The sequence below is a fragment of the Bos grunniens genome, chromosome 16 (genome assembly GCF_055505025.1).
Source record: "Bos grunniens cultivar Pamir isolate PY7600 chromosome 16, Bosgru_T2T1.0, whole genome shotgun sequence".
NCBI classification, from domain to species: domain Eukaryota; kingdom Metazoa; phylum Chordata; class Mammalia; order Artiodactyla; family Bovidae; genus Bos; species Bos grunniens.
In genome coordinates this window covers 52,073,353-52,090,232 of record NC_141180.1, presented here as the reverse complement: position 1 = coordinate 52,090,232, position 16,880 = coordinate 52,073,353, and positions in this window count along the sequence as shown.

Genomic DNA, 16,880 nt, shown 5'->3' with positions numbered 1-16,880 from the left:
TGCAAATCGCCCTTCTGTGTTTTCAGCCATGTTTATGCTCGGAGGAGACGAATGGAGGTTGTTAATGCTGTCCTTAAGACAAAAGACAATGGTACAGGCAGACTCTTCCCGTGCCACAAACACAAAACTGCTATAAACTCCCCAGTTGGCAAGTGTCGCCTTGTAGATGGCTCCAACCCCAGAAACAATGAGGTCAGCTCCTAGGATGGAAAAACAGCTTCTGGGTAAGAGCTGTGTAGTCCATACTGGGTGGTGGTTGATGTGGGAGGTGGAGCCTGAAACAAGGACCCAAGATGTTTGGCTGCCAGTGAAGGCACAGCTCCACCCTCCTTCCTTTATTGGACAGAAGAAAACAGGACACGTCAAGGATGAGGTGGAGTTGAGAGGTAGAAGAGGTTTGTGTTTAGCTCTGATGCTGGGAAGGATCTGGAGAGGGCAGAAGAGGAGAATATGGTAGAGACGCAGCGAAGAGATAAAAAGCTGGACTCAGTCAGTGCTGAATGTAGAAGCCTAGCTCTTTGTAATATCAGCAAAAAGAAAACATCTTCACTCAGGGTGGACTTAGATCAGTAAATTCTATCACCCCTGATTGCCCTGGATATTACCTTGTTTGCATTATCATGCCAACAGTGGCTTCCCAAGGCTTATTTGGTATCATCATTCTTACATGACCATCAAATAATGTTGTTATATTAAAAAGGCTGAATTTCTTCCATGCTGTTCACAGTAGTAGAACTATAAAGCAAAACTTACACAGCACCTATCTTCTAGAAATTTAGTATCTCAGCACTGGGATTTTTTTCAACATTGAAATTTAATTTCTCTCTAGTCAACAGAAATCTGCAATCCTTTATGAATTTTGCATAGCCAAGCCTTTCAGATCAGATCAGTCGCTCAGTCGTGTCCAACTCTTTGCGACCCCATGAATCGCAGCACGCCAGGCCTCCCTGTCAATCACCAACTCCCGGACTTCACTCAGACTCACGACCATCGAGTCAGTGATGCCATCCAGCCATCTCATCCTCTGTCGTCCCCTTCTCCTCCTGCCCCCAATCTCTCCCAGCATCAGAGTCTTTTCCAATGAGTCAACTCTTCGCATGAGGTGGCCAAAGTACTGGAGTTTCAGCTTTAGCATCATTCCTTCCAAAGAAATCCCAGGGCTGATCTCCTTCAGAATGGACTGGTTGGATCTCCTTGCAGTCCAAGGGACTCTCAAGAGGCTTCTCCAACACCACACCTCAAAAGCATCAATTCTTGGCGCTCAGCCTTCTTCACAGTCCAACTCTCACATCCATACATGACCACTGGAAAAACCATAGCCTTGACTAGACGAACCTTTGTTGGCAAAGTAATGTCTCTGCTTTTTAATATGCTATCTAGGTTGGTTATAACTTTCCTTCCAAGGAGTAAGCGTCTTTTAATTTCATGGCTGCAATCACCATCTGCAGTGATTTTGGAGCCCCCCAAAATAAAGTGTGACACTGTTTCCACTGTTTCCCCATCTATTTCCCATGAAGTGATGGGACCAGATGCCATGATCTTCATTTTCTGAATGTTGAGCTTTAAGCCAACTTTTTCACTCTCCACTTTCACCTTCATCAAGAGGCTTTTTAGTTCCTCTTCACTTTCTGCCATAAGGGTGGTATTATCTGCATACCTGAGGTTATTGATATTTCTCCCGGCAATCTTCAGTCCAGCTTGTGTTTCTTCCAGTCCAGCGTTTCTCATGATGTACTCTGCATATAAGTTAAATAAACAGGGTGACAATATACAGCCTTGACGTACTCCTTTTCCTATTTGGAACCAGCCTGTTGTTCCATGTCCAGTTCTAACTGTTGCTTCCTGACCTGCATACAAATTTCTCAAGAGGCAGATCAGGTGGTCTGGTATTCCCATCTCTTTCAGAATTTTCCACAGTTTATTGTGATCCACACAGTCAAAGGCTTTGGCATAGTCAATAAAGCAGAAATAGATGCTTTTCTGGAACTCTCTTGCTTTTTCTATGATCCAGCGGATGTTGGCAATTTGACCTCTGGTTCCTCTGCCTTTTCTAAAACCAGCTTGAACATCAGGAAGTTCGTCGTTCACATATTGCTGAAGCCTGGCTTGGAGAATTTTGAGCATTACTTTACTAGCATGTGAGATGAGTGCAATTGTGCGGTAGTTTGAGCATTCTTTGGCATTGCCTTTCTTTGGGATTGGAATGAAAACGACCTTTTCCAGTCCTGTGGCCACTGCTGAGTTTTCCAAATTTGCTGACATATTGAGTGCAGCACTTTCACAGCATCATCTTTCAGGGTTTGGAATAGCTCAACTGGAATTCCATCACCTCCACTAGCTTTGTTCGTAGTGATGCTTTCTAAGGCCCACTTGACTTCACATTCCAGGATGTCTGGCTCTAGGGTAGTGATCACACCATTGTGATTATCTGGGTGGTGAAGATCTTTTTTGTACAGTTTTTCTGTGTATTCTTTCCACCTCTCCTTAATATCTTCTGCTTCTGTTAGGTCCATACTATTTCTGTCCTTTATCGAGCCCATCTTTGCATGAAATGTTCCTTTGGTATCTCTAATTTTCTTGAAGAGATCTCTAGTCTTTCCCATTCTGTTGTTTTCCTGTTTCTTTGCAGTGATCACTGAAGAAGGCTTTCTTATCTCTTCTTGCTATTCTTTGGAACTCTGCATTCACATGTTTATATCTTTCCTTTTCTCCTTTGCTTTTCGCTTCTCTTCTTTTCACAGCTATTTGTAAGGCCTCCCCAGACAGCCATTTTGCTTTTTTGCATTTCTTTTCCATCTGCTGGAGAAGTGATAAGCCTTTAGAAGTATTTTTTCCTTTAATTAATTGACATTAGTGTATGTCCACTGTGTTAGGATTCTCCAGAGAAACAAAATGAATAGAATATATATAGAGAGAGAAAGACAGAGAGCAACTATATAAGAGAGAGAGAGATTTATTGTTAAGAATTGGCTCATACCTCATACAATTAAGGAGGCTGACAAGTCACAAGATCTACAGGATGAGTGGGCAAACTGGAGACCCAGGAGAGCCTGGTGTGGTTCTCAACTGAAGGTCAGCAAGTGAGCCAAGGTTTTGGTTCTAGTCTAAAGGCAGGACAAAGCTGATGTTCTGATTTGAAGGCAGCCCAGGTAAAAGGAGCCCTCCTTTACTGAGAGGAGGGTCAGGCTTTTTACTCTATTCAGGCCTTCAACTGATTGGATGGGGCCCACCCATACTAAGGGAGGGCAGTCTGCTTTGCTCAGTCAACTGTTTCAAATGTTAATCTCAACCAGAAACACCCAGAATAACTTCTGACCAAATGTCTGGGCATCTCATGACCCAGTCAAGATGGCACATAACAGTAACCATCATATCCATTAACTAGTTACCTTTAGTAAAGAAAGAAACTTCACTAATTTTATTTTGTTTTGTACCTGAAGAGGAAATGTTATTTGACAAATGGACTGAGAAAAGGTCAGATATTTCTTACTCCCCGTAGGTTTTGCTGTGTGAACTCAGGAAACGCATCTGACTGCTTTGTGTATCTACTTCTAAATGGCTGAAGAGCTACCCAACAACTGTTGTTAGAATGTATCTTTGTACCACAAAGTGAAAGTGAAGTCGCTCAGTCATGTCAGACTCTTTGCGACCCCATGGACTGTAGCCTACCAGGCTCCTCAGTCCATGGAATTTTCCAGGCAAGGGTACTGGAGTGTGTTGCCATTTCCTTCTCCAGGGCATCTTCCCAACCCAGGGATTGAACCTGGGTCTCCTGCACTGCAGGCAGATGCTTTACCATCTGAGCCATCAGGAAAGCACATCTTTGTACCACATATGCTATGCTATATGCTAAGTCACTTCAGTTGTGTCCGATTCTGTGTGACCCCATAGACGGCAGCCCACCAGGCTCCCCCATCCCTGGGATTCTCCAGGCAAGAACACTGGAGTGGGTTGCCATTTCCTTCTCCAATGCATGAAAGTGAAAAGTGAAAGTGAAGTCGCTCAGTCATGTCTGACCCTCAGCGACCCCATGGACTGCAGCCTACCAGGCTCCTCCATCCATGGGATTTTCCAGGCAAGAGTACTGGAGTGGGGTGCCATTGCCTTCTCCGGTTTGTACCACAGGGTGTGGTCAAAGTTCATATGGTGAAATCCTTTGAGAGTTTTTGAATGAAACGTGTTGTGCCTCATTAATTAAAATGCAGGGGTCATTGGTCAACTGAATTAAACTTCTAAGTTAAATAAATTAACTAGATTTTCCTTAATAACTCAGCTTTCTGGCTAACTCACCTACCTAAGAACACACTTTTTAAAAATAAAATAAGCCCCAAAGTCTCTATACAGCTAAAGACTAAATTTTTCTTGTAGAACCTTAGACTCTTAGTTTTAGAAAGGATTCTAAGGGAATGCCACTGGTCCAGTGGTTAAGAATCCACCTTCCAAAGCAGGGGATGTGGGTTCCATCCCTGGTTAGGGAATTAACATCCTACATACCAAGGGGCTACTAAGCCTGTACCACAACCAGAGAGCCTGTGCACCACAATGAAGACCCAGTGCAGACAAAATTAAAAATAATAAAATTTAAAAATAAAAAAGAAATTTCATCTTATAAAAAATAAAGAGGATTCTAAGAAGGGTAATGGTCTGCTATGGAAAATTAGTAAGTTAATATAAAATAAATTGTATGAGGGGCTTCCCTGGTGGTTCATGTTAAAGAATCTGCCTACCAAGGCAGGAGACTGGAGTTCAATCCGTGGGTCAGGAAGATCCCCTGAGAAGGAAATGGCAACCCACTCCAGTATTCTTGCCTAGGAAATCTCATGGACAGGGGAGGCTGGTGGGTTAGAGTCCATAGGGGTTGCAAAACAGTTTGACATGACTTAGTGACTTATCAACAACAACAAATTCTATAAAGTAAGGAGACAAGAATGGGGGCCACAAGAGGCTGGTGTGGGGACAAGAACCGAGAAGTAATAGTTGCCGGCCAGAGTGAAATAAAAAGACAAAGCTAACACCAGGGAAGATTTTGACCAAGATCTTCCTGTGTCACAGCAGAGTGAAAACCTTATGTGGAGTGTACTGTAGTCAAGATGACAAGGTGGCATAATATACGTTTTAGAAAAGATCTACCAAAAAGGTAGAATTTATAACACTCATGAGAATATAAGTTAAATACTAGGAATTAAGAAAACTCAGCTATCCAGAATGGCATGTTTCCTGGAAGCTCCAAACATAGTCAAAATCTTGGCTGTTTAGGCTCACTTCCCAAACAACTTTTGTATTCTAACATATTTCAAATAGAGGGTAAGACAGACTGCTTTGTGTACAAATAAACAACTTCTTCCTTGTTACTATAATATGACATTGATTTCAAAACATAACTTCTCTTTTAATTACCCAGAGCCTTGAAAGACAGACAATCTGTGCCATTCTGGATAAAAAGATAAGGTTGGAAATGATACAAAAATTCTCTCATTTTCCATAAATTACTAGAGAGCTTTCCTCTGAATATTTACAAAAAATCTACAGTCCATCTATCTGGGTTAGATAAAGGATTCATAAAAGTTATAAAATGTATATTTCTTCTGTAATCACTGTTGAAATCCTCTGAACCTTATAAGAAGAGTAATAGGAGATGCAAAAACTCATATACAGGGACTTCCCTGGTGGTCCAGTGGTTAAGAATCTGCCTTCCAATGCGGGGGACATGGATTTGATCTCTGTTCAGGGAACTAAGATCCCACACGCCATGGAACAACTAAGCCTTCGAGCGGCAACTGCTGAGCCTGCGTGCCACAACTAAGACCAGATGCATCCATAAATAAATATATGAATAAATATTTATCCTCATATACAGTCTTCAGGTATTAATATTAAATTAGAGTAGTGCTTCCCAAAATGTGTTCCATGAAATATTAGGTTACTACAGTGCACTGTTATAAAAGAATTCCATTTTCAAATAAATTTAAGAACAGTCGAATATCATATGCTGGCTCCTAGAGATTCAAAGTTCATTAACATGATAAAAGCCCTGAGAAATTCTGTTGTCTTTGTTTAATCCAGTATCTCACAAACTTATTTGACTATGGAACTTCTTTTCTAGATTCACCTATTAGCATGCCCTATGATTAGTATTTAAAAAGGCTGAGACTGAAGTATGGTTAATTATGAGGTTTCTAACTCCCTCCATCCAGTTTTATTAAGATATAATTGACCTATAGCACTATGTGGGGAAAATCACCCAGAGGAGAGCATGGCAACCCATTCCAGTATTCTTGCCTGGAGAATCCCGTGGACAGAGGAGCCTGGTGGGCTGCAGTCAGTGGGGTCACCCAGAGTTGGACACGACTGAAATGATTTAGCACATGGCACTACGTAAGTTTAAGGTGTACAGCACGATTTGTCGCACATACATTGTGAAACAGTTACCACAGTAAGTTTAATTAACATCCATCAACTCATATAGATACCAAAAAAATTTTCTTTTCCCTTATGATGAGAACTCTTAGTAAGGATCTGCTCTCTTAACAACTTTCAAATGTACCACACAGCAGTGAGAACTCCACTCATCATGTTGTATACGTTACCTCCCTAGTACTTATCTACCTTAAACTCGAGATTTGACCAGTTGACCACCTTCATCTAATTCACCCCACCCCACCCCTCTGCTGCCCACAAATCTGATCTCTTTTTCTGAGTTTTTAAAAAATTCTACGTATAAGTGAGATCATACAGTATTTATATTTCTCTGACTTACTTTACTTAGCTCTCAAGGTCCAATCATTTTGTTGCAAATGGCAGGATTTCCTTCTTTTTCATGGCTGAATAATATTCCATTGTATATATACTACATCTTTTTTATCCATCCACTGATGGACACCTAGGTTGTCCCCGTGTCTTTGCTATTGTATAATGCCACTATGAACATGGGGTGCAGCTACTCTTCAACATGGTATTTTCATTTCCTTCAGATATACTCCCAGAAGTAGAAGTACTGGATCATATGGTCATTCTATTTTTAATTTTTTGAGGAACTTCCGTACTGTTTTCCATGATGGCTGTACAAGTTTATAATCCAAACAACAAGGCACAAAGTTTCCCTTTTCACCGCATCCTCACCGCAATTATTTTCCCTTGTCTTTTTGTTTACAGTCATTCTAATAGGTGTGAGGTGGTATTTCACTGTGGTTTTGATTTGCATTTCCCTGATGATCGTGTCGTGAATCCTTCTTGTGTACCTACTGGCCATTCATTTATCTTCTTTGAAAAAAATGTTTATTCAGATCCTTTGCCCATTTTCAAATCAGATTATTTAGGATTTTTTTTTTTTTTGCTATTGAATTGTATGAGTTCTTGGATATTAATGTATGGGGATTCAAAATAAACAACCAAAAACACTGAACACAAAGGCAGTTCCTCAGGGTATTATGGAGCTAAGTTCATTTTCTTTCATAAAAAACAAACATATTTTTTTTCTCTCCACACACCATCAAAGTCTGCTTCACCATATTTTTTTTCTAAGTTGTTAGGACCAATGCTGGTGAGCTAAGTTCTTTTTCTGCCTCTTGGGGAATAAGGTAATAAGTGAACACAATGACATTCCTTGTCCTATTCATGCCCACGTGCAGAGTCAATAAACTCAAAGGAATTTACTGTGTCAAGAGGAGCCTCTGTATCATCGTAGCTCATATTGGAGATTTAGAGACCTGCAGTGTGAGTGAATTGTTCAATTCAACTTAACAGCCATTTCTTACCTTCTAAGTGCGGGAAAGACTGGACAGAGAGATACAAAAAAAAAAAAAGTGTTGAATGCCTATTTTCCTGAGGCTCTAAAACCATAATAAATGAAAAATCATCTTTAAAACATTTCAGACCAATAGATGCTACAATTGGCATTCTAACAAACAGACATAAACTACATCCTATAGGCATACAGGCAAGAGATAGAAAAAAAGCAAAGGATTTGGGATTTTAAATGGCCATGCTTTGTATAGGCTGATTAAATAAATACACAGGCACGCACGCACACACACACACACACACACACACACTTGATAGAAAGGCACAGAAGAGGAGAGCTCAGGGTTCAGGGAGGGCAAGAAGTCTGAGTTATGGCAAGAGCATGTGAGGCTGGGGAAAATGGTAGAAACTGTAGAACAGAAAGTCTAGAGGGATTGATAGGGTTCTTAACAGCAGACTGTGACTTCCAGACCTCAGTCTACAAGGAAGGAGAGACCACAGCAAGTTTTGAACAGAAGCGACATGATCAGATCTGTATTTCAGAAAAATAAATCTGGAGAGAGATCAGAGGCATAAACAATCAGAAGAGCCACACTTTATTGAGAAGGTCTCCCTACCGACACTGATTCCAGAGCATCAAGACCTACTAGTAGGTCCTATGTTAGGCTGTTGCCAAGGTCAAAGGGAATGATGGCCTGCAGACAGTATGACAGCAAAAAGGAGAGAACAGGTGGGAGATGCTAAGGAAGCAGAATGGATAGCTGGTTCCCTGCTTGTTTACCGTGACCTGGCGTGCTCACAGAATAATCACAGAGAAACCACCGTCTAGAAGAGAACTGATGGTGGGGGAAGAAACAGGTCAGTCTTGAGCATCTTTTTCCTGCCTCAAGATCACTGTTGAGTGCTGAGCAGGGAAACTCAGGGACTCATTTCTGTTGTGTCTTTATCTTTGATAGATTTCTTGCCAAATTCCTTTTCTTTGCCTTTCCTTTTACAAATCTGGGTTCCAGCCCGTCAATGTTTGTGTTATGAATTCATAATGATATTCTCTTATTATGTGCACGAATCTGAAAAAGGCTTGTGTGTTTGCATCATACATCCACATAAAAAGAAAACCCCAATGAAAAGGAGTATCCTGGATGCCTAGGATATTCATGGAATACAGATAAAGATGTTGGGGCTGAACCTGTCACCCTAAGGTACATCCCTTTGTGTGATTGTTGTAATATTGGATATATACTGTGCTGTGCATTGAAATTGTTGTTTGCTGTCTATTAGGCAAGAGGAGCTATGCTGTAATTTTGACACCATCGAGGACTTATTTTAGGGTAAAAGTGGCCTCCTGGAAGTACCGCTACTTTTTCTTTGAAATCAAATCAGTGTCCAAATTCTTCACACCGCTCCCAGCCCTTCCTCTCCAGATGCTAATACCTTGTTTCAGCCATTATGGTCTCTGTCCTGGGGGAGGTCTCTGCCACCATTCTCAGTCCCTCCACCCACACTCCAAGGTTATCTCCCTGAAACCAAATTTAATGATGTCACTCCCTGTTCAAAAGTCTTCCGTGGCAACCTAGGGCTTCCAGGGGAAATTTCACGCACCCACTGGCCTCTGCCTAACACTGCACAGTGGTCTCATCTAACCTCTTCCTATGGACTCTACGCTTCAGCCATACTGGCTACTTTTGTTTCTCTATAATTATTTTGGATTTCCCAGGTGGCGCAAGTGGTAAAGAATCCGCCTGCCAATGCAGGAGACAATGTTAGAGACAAGGGTTTGATACCTGGGTCGGGAAGATCTCCTGGAGTAAAAAATGGCAACCCACTCCAGTATTCTTGTCTGGAGAATCCCATGGATGGAAGAGTCTGGCGGGCTGCAGTCCATAGGGTTGCAAAGAATCAGACACAACTGAAGCGACTTAGCAGCAGCCTAATTACTCTATTATTCATACCTTTATGTCTTTGCTTAAATTGCGTCTTTCAAGCTTCTCCTATGCTTACTTTTCCTCCACATTCCCTGCCCCTTCTGGTAGGATGGGCCATCTCTTCCTTGGTGCCCTACTGGACCCTACGACAATTCTAACAGCACCAAGGATGCTTGTTGCCCTATTGTCTCCTTGTCTTACTGTGACAGATTGTAGTCTCCTTAAGGTTAGGGCTGCATCTAATTTACTTTTGTACTTGTAGCTTCTAGCACAGTGTCTGACAGATCATTGGTGCTCAACAAATATTTGAAGAAGGAAAGTTTATTAATTTTCATTACCTTCTTTGGAAACTAGACTTCCATGGTGGCTCAGACGGTAAAGCGTCTGTCTACAATGCGGGAGACCTGGGTTCGATCCCTGGGTTGGGAAGATCCCTTGGAGAAGGAAATGGCAATCCACTCCAGTACTATTGCCTGGAAAATCCCATGGACAGAGGAGCCTGGTAGGCTACAGTCCATGGGGTCGCAAAGAGTTGGACACGACTGAGTGACTTCACGTTCACGTTGGAAACTTTATTTATTTCATTTTGGCTGTGTCTTCATTGCGGCATGAGGACTTAGTTGGCCCCGTGGCATGTGAGATCTTAGTTGCTTGATTAGAGATCAAACCCACATCCCCTGCATTGCAGGGCAGATTCTTAACCACTGGACCACCAGCAAAGTCCTAGTAACTTTATTTTCAGGAACTTCAAATTTTTACTTTGGGATAGGAATAACATCCCATTTATTTTAATATTGCAGATTTTAATCTTTTTTCCTCCCAACCCTATTTCAAGCCTGTAAAGGCTCTGATGTTCACATTCAAGTGGGAGTAAGAGAGCAATCAGGAAGCAAGAGGGGAACGCCTGGTTGAGGGGAGCCATATCCACTGAAGAGAGTCATTTGGCTCCAATAAGACTATTATTTACAGTTTGAAGGAAACAATGGTTCTCTTTAAGACGATGAAGTCAGCTACAATTTAATGTATATTCAAATCTAATCTCAGGTTATAAAAGGTTTATCATGGGGGTGGGGTTTAAAGCAGCAGAATAATCTTTAGTCCTGGCAATTGTTTGCCTAAAATCTATAGGCAAACAAATGCTCTTACCTTGAATGTAGTCAAATTTGTCAGCTTCTCCTTTTTAGTTAAAAGCTTTTTGTGTCTTAAGTCTTTTCCAACTCTAAGTTCTAAAAGATTCACCCACATTGTCTAATTAGAATTCTTATGTACTTTTTAAAACTGGAATATAATTACTTTACAAAGTTGTGTGAGTTTCTGCTATACCACAAGGTAAATCAGCAACATGTATATATTTATTTCAGTCATATATATATTTCAGTCAGTCAGTTCAGTTGCTCAGTTGTGTCCGACTCTTTGCGACCCCATGAACCGCAGCATGCCAGGCCTCCCTGTCCATCACCAACTCCTGGAGTCTACCCAAACCCATGTTCACAGAGTCAGTGATGCCATCCAACCATCTCATCCTCTGTAGTCCCCTTCTCCTCCTGCCTTCATCTTTCTCAGTGTCAGGGTCTTTTCAAATGAGTAAGTTCTTCCCGTCAGGTGGCCAAAGTATTGGAGTTTCAGCTTCAGCATCAGTCCTTCCAATGAATATTCAGGACTGATTTCCTTTAGGATGGACTGGTTGGATCTCCTTGCAGTCCAAGGGACTCTCAAGAGTCTTCTCCAACACCACAGTCCAAAAGCATTAGTTCTTCAGTGCTCAGCTTTCTTTATAGTCCAACTCTCACATCCATACATGACTACTGGAAAAACCATAGGTTTGACTAGATGGACCTTTATTGGCAAAGTAATGTCTCTGCTTTTTAATATGCTGTCTAGGTTGGTCATAACTTTTCTTCCAAGGAACAAGAGTCTTTTAATTTCGTGGCTGCAGTCACCATCTGCAGTGATTTTGGAGCCCAAAAACATAAAGTCTCTCACTGATTCCACTGTTTCCCCATCTATTTCCCATGAAGTGATGGGACCAGATGCCATGATCTTTGTTTTGTGAATGTTGAGTTTTAAACCAGCTTTTTCACTCTCCTCTTCCGCTTTCATCAAGAGGCTCTTTAGTTCTTCTTCGCTTTCTGCCATAAGGGTGGTGTTATCTGCATACCTGAGGTTATTGATATTTCTCCTGGCAATCTTGATTCCAGCTTGTGCTTCATCCAGCCCAGCATTTCTCATGATGTACTCTGCATAGAAGTTAAATAAGCAGGGTGACAATATATAGCCTTGGCGTACTGCTTTCCTGATTTGGAACCAGTCTGTTGTTCCATGTCCAGTTCTAACTGTTGCTTCCTGACCTGCATACAGATTTCTCGGGAGACAGGTCAGGTGGTCTGGTATTCCCATCTCTTTCAGAATTTTCCAGAGTTTGTTGTGGTCCACACAGTCAAAGGCTTTGGCATAGTCAAGAAAGCAGAAGTAGATGTTTTTCTGAAACTCTCTTGCTTTTTTGATGATCCAGTGGATGTTGGCAATTTGACCTCTGGTTCCTCTGCCTTTCTAAATCCAGCTTGAACATCTGGAAGTTCACGGTTCATGTACTGTTGAAGCCTGGCTTGGAGAATTTTGAGCATTACTTTACTAGCGTGTGAGATGAGTACAATTGTGCGGTAGTTTGAGCATTCCTTGGCATTGCTTTTCTTTGGGATTGGAATGAAAACTGACCTTTTCTAGTCCTGTGGCCACTGCTGAGTTTTCCAAATTTGGTGGCATATTGAGTGCAGCACTTTCACAGCATCATCTTTCAGGGTTTGGAAGAGCTCAGCTGGAATTCCATCACCTCCACTAGCTTTGTCCATAGTGTACATGCTGCTGCTAAGTCGCTTCAGTCGTGTCCGACTCTGTGCGACCCCATAGACGGCAACCCACCAGGCTCCGCCGTCCCTGGGATTCTCCAGGCAAGAACACTGGAGTGGGCTGCCATTCCCTTCTCCAATGCATGAAAGTGAAAAGTGAAAGTGAAGTCGCTCAGTAGTGCCCAACTCTTAGCGACCCCATGGACTGCAGCCTACCAGGCTCCTCCATCCATGGGATTTTCCAGGCAAGAGTACTGGAGTGGGGTGCCATTGCCTTCTCGGCCATAGTGTACATATGTTGATCCTAATCTCCCAGTTTGTCCCATCCTCCCTTTTCCCCTCTGTGTCCACGTGTCCATTCTGTATGTCTGTGTCTCTATTCCTACCCTACAAATAGGTTCATCTGTGCCATTTTTCATTGCATTACTATTTAGAACAGGCAAGACATGGAAACAACCTAATGTCCAATGACAGATGAATCGATAAAGAAGATGTGGTACATATATACAATGGAATATTACTCAGCCACTAAAAGGAAAGAAATAGGGTTATTTGTAGAGACATGGATGGACCTAGAATCTGCCATACAGAGTGAAGTAAGTCAGAAAGAGAAAAAAATTTTTTTTTTTATTTAAGATCTTGATCCATTTGATGTCTACGTTTGCTTATACTCTGAGGTAGGAATTTGACTTCATCCTTTTTCACTTGGGATAATAATTTTATCCAACTCTACTTATGGAGTAGTCTCTCCTTTCCCCACTAGTCTTAAATACCACCTCTGACACACAGCAAAGTTTCATACCATCCCATTCTATTCCATTGGTCAGTTTGTCTGTCCCTGAGCCAGCACTACACAGCTTCACTACTATAGCTTCATGATAGGTTTTGTTGTCTACAGAGTAAGTTTCTCCTTGTTGATCTTCTTTTATAAGTATCTGTTCTCTTCACTCTAACAAAAAACCCCAAAACAACTCAAGTGCCAATCACAAGGAGAGTAGATGGATAAGCTCTGTTTTATTACCACAATGGAATATGATTCAGAAATTACAACAACATGAACTACAGCCTCATGTAACAATATGGTTGGATCTTAGCAATATATGAAAAATAAATTCCAAACAATTACATGCATGATGAGACCCTTTTGATGCAGTTAAAAATGACTAGAATAAAAATGTACTTTGTAGAAATACATAGAGATGACATAAAATAATATGAAAAGACAAGCAAATAAGTGAGAACACAGGATTCAGGATGAATTTCCTTGAGATGGAGGAAGGCAGGAGTCTCTTGGGGATGGCTATATAGGTGCTGTTCAGTTCAGTTCAGTCGCTCAGTCATGTCTGACTCTTCCCGACCTCATGATGGCCAGGCCTCCCTGTCCATCACCAACTCCCAGAGTTCACTCAGACTCACGTCCATCCAGTCAGTGATGCCATCCAGCCATCTCATCCTCTGTCGTCCCTTTCTCCTCCTGCCCCCAATCCCTCCCTGCATCAGAGTCTTTTCCAATGAGTCAACTCTTCACATGAGGTGGCCAAAGTACTGGAGTTTCAGCTTCAGCATCATTCCCTCCGAAGAAATCCCAGGGCTGATCTCCTTCAGAATGGACTGGTTGGATCTCCTTGCAGTCCAAGGGACTCTCAAGAGTCTTCTCCAACACCACACCTCAAAAGCATCAATTCTTGGCGCTCAGCCTTCTTCACAGTCCAACTCTCACATCCATACATGACCACAGGAAAAACCATAGACTTGACTAGACGAACCTTTGTTGGCAAAGTAATGTCTCTGCTTTTTAATATGCTGTCTAGGTTGGTCATAACTTTCCTTCCAAGGAGTAAGCGTCTTTTAATTTCATGGCTGCAGTCACCATCTGCAGTGATTTTGGAGCCCCCAAAAATAAAGTCTGACACTGTTTCCACTGTTTCCCCATCTATTTCCCATGAAGTGATGGGACCAGATGCCATGATCTTCGTTTTCTGAATGTTGAGCTGTAAACCAACTTTTTCACTCTCCACTTTCACTTCCATCAAGAGGCTTTTGAGTTCCTCTTCACTTTCTGCCATAAGGGTGGTGTCATCTGCATATCTGAGGTTATTGATATTTCTCCTGGCAATCTTGATTCCAGCTTGTGCTTCTTCCAGTCCAGCATTTCTCATGATGTACTCTGCATATAAGTTAAATAAACAGGGTGACAATATACAGCCTTGACATACTCCTTTTCCTATTTGGAACCAGTCTGTTGTTCCATGTCCAGTTCTAACTGTTGCTTCCTGACCTGCATACAAATTTCTCAAGAGGCAGATCAGGTGGTCTGGTATTCCCATCTCTTTCAGAATTTTCCACAGTTGATTGTGATCCACACAGTCAAAGGCTTTGGCATAGTCAATAAAGCAGAAATATATGTTTTTCTGGAACTCTCTTGCTTTTTTGATGATCCAGTGGATGTTGGCAATTTGATCTCTGGTTCCTCTGCCTTTTCTAAAACCAGCTTGAACATCAGGAAGTTCACGGTTCACATACTGTTGAAGCCTGGCTTGGAGAATTTTGAGCATGACTTTACTAGCATGTGAGATGAGTACAATTGTGCGGTAGTTTGAGCATTCTTTGGCATGGCCTTTCTTTGGGATTGGAATGAAAACTGACCTTTTCCAGTCCTGTGGCCACTGCTGAGTTTTCCAAATTTGCTGACATATTGAGTGCAGCACTTTCACAGCATCATCTTTCAGGGTTTGGAAGAGCTCAACTGGAATTCCATCACCTCCACTAGCTTTGTTCGTAGTGATGCTTTCTAAGGCCCACTTGACTTCACATTCCAGGATGTCTAGCTCTAGGTCAGTGATCACACCATTGTGATTATCTGGGTGGTGAAGATCTTTTTTGTACAGTTTTTCTGTGTATTCTTGCCACCTGTTCTTAATATCTTCTGCTTCTGTTAGATCCATACCATTTCTGTCCTTTATTGAGCCCATCTTTGCATGAAATGTCCCCTTGGTATCTCTGATTTTCTTGAAGAGATCTCTAGTCTTTCCCATTCTGTTGTTTTCCTCTATTTCTTTGCATTGATCCCTGAGGAAGGCTTTCTTATCTCTTCTTGCTATTCTTTGGAACTCTGCATTCAGATGCTTATATCTTTCCTTTTCTCCTTTGCTTTTCACTTCTCTTCTTTTCACAGCTATTTGTAAGGCCTCCCCAGACAGCCATTTTGCTTTTTTGCATTTCTTTTCCATGGGGATGGTCTTGATCCCTGTCTCCTGTACAATGTCACGAACCTCATTCCATAGTTCATCAGGCACTCTGTCTATCAGATCTAGGCCCTTAAATCTATTTCTCACTTCTACTGTATAATCATAAGGGATTTGATTTAGGTCATACCTGAATGGTCTAGTGGTTTTCCCTACTTTCTTCAGTTTAAGTATGAATTTGGTAATAAGGAGTTCATGATCTGAGCCACAGTCAGCTCCCAGTCTTGTTTTTATTGACTGTATAGAGCTTCTCCATCTTTGGCTGCAAAGAACATAATCAATCTGATTTCGGTGTTGACCATCTGGTGATGTCCATGCGTAGAGTCTTCTCTTGTGTTGTTGGAAGAGGGTGTTTTCTATGACCAGTGCTGTTACATGATTAAAAATAACTAAATAAAGGAGAGACTTGCTTGAATAATGAGGATATGTTTACTTCTGAGGTTTGAAAGATGAAATAAAATAAGATATAGAAATGGACTTTAATAAGGTATGTTGAATTCTAAATGTTCCAAGGCCAATGATTGTTGTTGCTGCACTTAAGTGTTATCTAAAAAGTTACCCAGAAACTGCCTGACAAAGATATTGTAAAGACTAGCAGACAAGTGTGATTGATAAATATATATATATATATATATATATATTCACACACACACTGCTATTTATTCTATGCTCTTTTATTTAATCTGCATGGATTGAGTACTCTGTGAGTAATAAAGGGTTTTCTGTCCAGTATCTCTTCCTTCTTCAGCAGCCCCTCACTTGTGTTTGGTGTCCCCAGTGTGGAGCGGCAGGAGTTTGAGAGGAGTTGAATGTCACCTCATTTGAGGGCAAACTGAATGACCGGGGGATCCCACCCTCTTGCCTCAATTGTCTCTCATGGGTTAAGGGATGAGTACCTGATGTAAACTGGCCTGACCAGAGTGAAGTTAAAGACTCTCATTTGCTGTTTAGAGAAATACATTCTCTCCCTAGACTTGAACTGAGAAGATTGTTGCTACTGACTGTACTGAGAACAGAGATGACACCTCAGAAACCAGAGCTGAGGGAATTCCAGGACACAGAGCCTGAGCTCTGATGGCACCACACGTGAAGCCTGAATATATTTCTTCAGGAATTTTCCATTTCAT